This window comes from Lytechinus variegatus, chromosome 3 (assembly GCF_018143015.1).
Source record: "Lytechinus variegatus isolate NC3 chromosome 3, Lvar_3.0, whole genome shotgun sequence".
NCBI lineage: Eukaryota > Metazoa > Echinodermata > Echinoidea > Temnopleuroida > Toxopneustidae > Lytechinus > Lytechinus variegatus.
In genome coordinates this window covers 5,294,363-5,300,430 of record NC_054742.1, presented here as the reverse complement: position 1 = coordinate 5,300,430, position 6,068 = coordinate 5,294,363, and positions in this window count along the sequence as shown.

The window sequence follows — 6,068 nt, the reverse complement described above, 5'->3', positions numbered from 1 at the left end:
TGCATTTCAGTTTGTAAATTAACTGCAATACATGTGAAGAATTCAATAAATACCATCTATCTATCTATCAATCTACCTATCTATTTATCCTATAAGCTTATAATAATTTTCAGTGGCGTAACAACGGGGGGGGGGGGGCACGCCCCCCCCCCCAATCGGCTGGCCAAAAAACCGGGGAAAAGGAGAAAAAAGAGGGAGAAATGAAGAGAAACGTAGTGGGAAAAGAAAAAATTATTGTTCATTATAATATCTTATATTACATTATGTTATATCACAAAAAAAAAATCATCACTTTATGAAACATTATTTGCTCAGGGCATATGTCTTCATTGTTCGTGCTGCTCGCATAGACTGTTTAACGAGATATATAACCCTGTTGTACTAAAACCTCCCGTTTTCATATCAATATACTGTACGCCAAATATATTTCCTCGCAATTCGAGTTATTGTTTGATGTAGTGACATTTGCTTCTTTTCATGACCACTTAAAGTGATTGCCCTATTTTAAGGTCTTAATATAAATCCTTTCCTGTCTATGTTAACGTTCACATTAGTTGATTGGTAAGATGTCTGCTCTTCATAAATTCCTAAAATCAGTCCTTAATATGTCAACTTTTCTAATTTCAATATTAAAATTTTCAGCTCGCGCTTCGCGCTCGCATCATTTGGTAAGTGAAATACGTACGGTCTTAGTGAATCCCTGCAAACAAGCCTCTTCAGGTCTGAATTTCCTAAATTTTCAGCTCGCACTTCGCGCTCGCAGAATTTTTATTAGTGAGATGCGTATGACTATGACAACAAAATGTGTTTCATGTGTTTAGATGTAATTATAACAAAATCAGCAAAGGATGGCATTATAGCATTAGATGACTATGATGAGATATGTATCCTCTTAATGGATTCCTAAAACATAGTCCTTAAAAAGTCCCTGTTTGGGGTCAATATTTACAAAAATTTCAGCTCGCGCTTCGCGCTCGAATTGTTTGTTTGGCGAGAGGTACGTATCATGATTACAACCAAATTGCTTATAATGTCCCTTTTTAGGTCTGAATATCAAAGATTTTCAGCTCGCGCTTCGCGCTCGCATTATTTAATCAGTGAGATACCCGTTTAATGGCACTGCATGTTCTTAAAATGTCTCTATTAGGTCAGTATACCTGGCAACTGAGCGCGCTCCCTGAGTGACTCAAAATTTTTGCTGGTGCCCCCCAATGCCGTGACCCACGGTACGCCACTGATCATTTTGGTGTGAACACTGGTTGTAGCAGATCTAGCATTTCGAAATAAATGGGCGCAAAGAGCGAAATTGAATATGGGGGAGGGGCTGCGAAGATGACATTTTTCTTAAAATTATATTTACTAGGCCCTATGTATGTTTAATTGGTTATTCTAACAACACAGAGAGGGAGCGTCCTTTTACATCATCTGGAACCATTACAGTACAAAATGGAAGTTTGACATCCCGAGTTAACCATAAAAGGACTTATTTGAGATGTATTTTACTTATAAAGTAAAAATTTGGACACATACGGTTAATCAAACATACTGAACATCCTTCCAGAGTTTCAGGTCACATGACCAAGGTCAAATGTCATGTAGGGTCAATGAACTTAGACCATGTTGGGGAATCAACATTAAAATCTTAACCTGAGGTTGGGTTTTTGAAATTTCGTCATAACTTCGAAAGTGTATTTTGTGTAAACAGCTATAATAAATAGGGGAATTAATGAATGTCATGTCCCCGCTTTCGTTTTAGTTATGTTATTACATGAAATCATAATTATTTCATATTTTCGTTTATGTTTGATGACTATATCTCCCTTGTTACAAGCTGCAGTGAAGCCAGAAACAATTACCTTACGTATCAAACAAAGCTGACAATTATTTTTTTTTTATTCTTGGTGGAAAAAATTGGAATTAATATAATTTCATGTAATAAAATAAAAGACATCATCAGCTCGCTAATTACTGCATATAACTGTTTTACCAAGAAATTTTAACATATCATCAACCTATTATGCCTTGTCCGATGAAAGTTTTCAATTTCAAGTCAATTTAATTTATTTTCTTTGATCCTTCCTGTCCGATATCACAGATAGCGGGTATTGCAAAGCAGCTTTCAGTCATATATTTCATATTTTTCACTTTTGTCTATTTGTCTTTATGGGTTAAATTTTTTGCCAATTACTTTCATGTTGTATTGCGATACATGTATATTTCATTCAACCGAGGTTAATATTTTCCAATTTACACGTCTCTGGTGTTCAATTCCTATCACTGTTTATGAACTGCCAGTAGAGGATTTCTATACGTTTTTGATGTGGACCGATTTTTATGAATCTGAATATGAATGCGAAATCTGTCTACCCCCAAAAAAAATAAGACTGTGTATTGAACATGTTGAAATAATGAATATGTTTTAAATACAAATTTGGAATATCTAGGTCAAAACTAATTGCAATCATGTGAGGTACATGACTAAATTCCAAAAATTTACATGGAGTGTCTTTTGCTTTAAAAAGACATTATGGGGATGGGAATGAGGGGCAGTTTCATAAAGTTGATCGTAAGTTAAGCACGACTTTAAGTCATTTAAGATCGACTGGTGATCCTTTCTTCCGCGCAAAATCATCACAAATGAACATTTTGTTGTATACCATTTACCACAAGAAAGGATTACCATTCGTTCTTTAAAAAAAATCTCTCTTAACTTATGAAACACCTTTATAGATACATCCTGTCTATCTCTAGGATCTAGCTTCCGTCCAGTCACCTAGGAACAGCAGGTAGACAAGCTTGTATCAATCACTCTATTAATCGACTTAAAGTGCAGTGAACAAACACGTTAGAGACTATCCTTTGGAACAGAAATCGTCCCCCTACCCCCACCCCTCTAACACTAAATAAAAGGAATGAGTATAAAATGTTTCAAATTTCTGAGTATATTTGCAACTTTCATGACAACTCTGATTAGGGGAGGGGTGATTTCTCAGTGCCGCTAGAATCAAAGTGGCGCAAGGAGCTACAAGCAATTTGATTGGACCAGACATATTTTCATGATGTGACGAAATTTCTTAAAAGCTGTGAGCGAGCAAATTTTGTTACAATTTCAATTAAAAAATCTAATTTGTGATAGATTCTGACATGTAACAAAAATGAGATCAGATTTTACACCTTTTGAATTAATTCTCACCCCTATTCTTCCTGTATTTTTTTCTTAGTCGTGAATATTATTTGGGGGATCATGGCCCCAAAGTCCCCCCCCCCCTTCTGGAGTGTAAGGATGATGAGTTGGCAGACTCTTAATGATTAAGGTACCCTTCTCAAGTGGATGCATCACTACGGTACGGATCTGTGTGTCATACACTCTCTCTCTGTGCGTCACATTTCCTGACATTTACCCAAAGGTATTTCTGGAATCACCAGTCCTTTCTATCTTGATTCCTATCGGCGGTTAGAATGTATACAGCCAGGGATGGTAAGGAGAGAATGGGCGGGGTTGATCAAACCTTATATTCACATTCTCATGACTTTGTGAAAAAGTTCATTTCACGATTTGAAATCAAGCCTTCCCAATTTATCATCTTCTGTTAAGCCCGCATGCGAGGATAATGCAGGTTACCTTGCATGGGTTTGCTTTGAATCCACCTGACTGATTTGGTGTTAATTCCAAGAATAATTCATGACAATGAAGCACTAGTGGTAATTGATATTAATCATAGTGCATTCAGTGAAATAGAGCTATATCAGGTGTGTATAAGTAGTGTAATTAGTTGATACTACGTTAGTGAATTATTAATCATCATCGATAAGAGATCGATCATGAAGACTTTATATTAATGGGACCCCTCACCTTCCCCCCCCCCCCCCCACACACACGCAGATGCATACCCTCCAATAAAGCAATGATAATAATAACCACATTGTCCACACTTCCCAATATTATTATGTTCATTCAGCAGAGCATCTGTCAAGAGCCAAACAGGGACTCGCTTCTGTAGCACTCGATCCCCGATTCTTGAACCCGTCACCTAGAAATATAGTCGGGGGTTTTAAAGATGTTTAGATCCTGAATATCCTTTGATCAAGGCTCAGTCTAGAACTTGAGTCCTTCACCTTAAATTAACCTGTTGTCGACTGAAATGCCCAAAGCCACCGGATCAATTACTAAAATGAGAAGTCATGATTAAAAACCTTAACCCAATGGGATGCCTTCGCATGCACATGATCAGGGACGGATCCAGCTTCTGCCAATAGGGGGGGGGGCGAATATTTTTCACCCCTTCTTTCCCCGATCGGCCGCTGAAAGTTAATTTTTTGTTTGTTCCTTTAAAGGGGTAGTCCAAAAAGTAACTTCTTATATTCATTCTTATAAAGCAACATTAATGTGTATCTCATGAACCCAGTTTAAAAATTGTGAGCGCGAAGCGCGAGATAATTTTTTTTTTGAATTTCATGCATTTTGTTCTGATAATGGAACATTTTGGGTAACGTTTGTGATCCTGGACAAGATGCACATGTAAGTAGATAATTACTGCGAGCGCGAAGTGGGAGCAGAATTTTTTTTTATATGCGTTCTGGCCTGATCAAAAAGGCCCGGAGAAAAGGGACATGGTGAGGACTTTTTTAAGAAGATACATATTTAAGAGATTGAATAGTGCGAGCGCGATCTGAAATTCTTTGACATCCCGTCCCCAACTGAAATGGACATTCTAAGCACTTTTTTTCTAATCATGAACGGGACAGGTATATAACTAAATTAGTGATGCGAGCGCTAAGCACGAGTGGAACAAAAAAAGAATAGGTAGCTTCGTATCTTCTTACATTAATAATGCGAGCGCGAAGCGCGAGCAGAATTTTTATAATATTCTGATCTGAAAAGGGATAATTCAAGCACGTTTTAAATAAAGAACAAGCAATGTATCTCAATAAACATGCGTTTTAGAGTTAGACAGAATCTGGGCATTCCGTATACATTTTTCTTAATCATCAAAATCAATAACGCGAGTGCGAAGCGCGAGCTGAAATATTTGATATTCTGATCTGAAATGGTCAATTTAAACCCTATTTCATGCAATGTGTAAGAAAATTATGAAGTGGATGTGGATTGCACTTAATCATTGATGCGAGCGCGATATTTTTTTTATTATTATTTTGACCTAGGACGGGGACATTCGGAGGTCATTTTGTCACCATAATTATGAAAATGATGACTAACTTTTCCTCCTGCTAAGTGCGAGATGAAACTTGGCGATATTCCATTCTGAAAAGGGACAATTTAGTAATTAGGAATTTGTGAAAATGTTATTATCTAATTTTTAATAAGTCTAAGGAGAGCGTGAAATTTGTTGATATTGTGAAAACTGAACATTTTAAGCACTTTTGTCATTATGAATATGATAACAATTAATATGTGCGCAAATTGGGAGCCGATTTTTTTTTTTGATAAACTGTCATGCAAAGGGGGATATTAGAATTGAAGAGGTTCTCCGGGCTGAAAATATCTATATTCAAATAAATAGAGTAAAATTCACAAAGCAAAATGCTAAAAATTTCATCAAAATCTGATAACAAATAACGAATTTTAAAGTTTAGCATTATTTTGTTGTGTAAATAGGTGTATACACGTCATCATGAATATTCATTAGGTGGGCTGATGATGTCACATCCCAACTTTCCTTTTTCTTATGTTATTAATGTACATGAAATAATTTTTTTTCATACATGTGTGAATAATGGGTCTCCTCTACAGTGCATATAAAAAAGTTTACACTTAAAAACATCCCGTGAAATAATACATTTCTAATGTCCTGGAGATTTTTCAACATTTTAACATTGATGAAGATCTATTTAAGCAAATGACGATAACTGTCGAAAATATTTCCGCTGGAGTGAGCACCACTTACTTTTGAAAAGTTAGTGAAAATGATTTGCGCAAAACTTTGAAAAAGTTATGCGAGCAAAAGTAGACCTTAATCATGAAGAACGCGTGGAATCTAGATAGTAAAATTTATTTGTTTCCTTTCCCAAAACACTTCGAAGAATGCATTGCGCCCATCCTACTCACT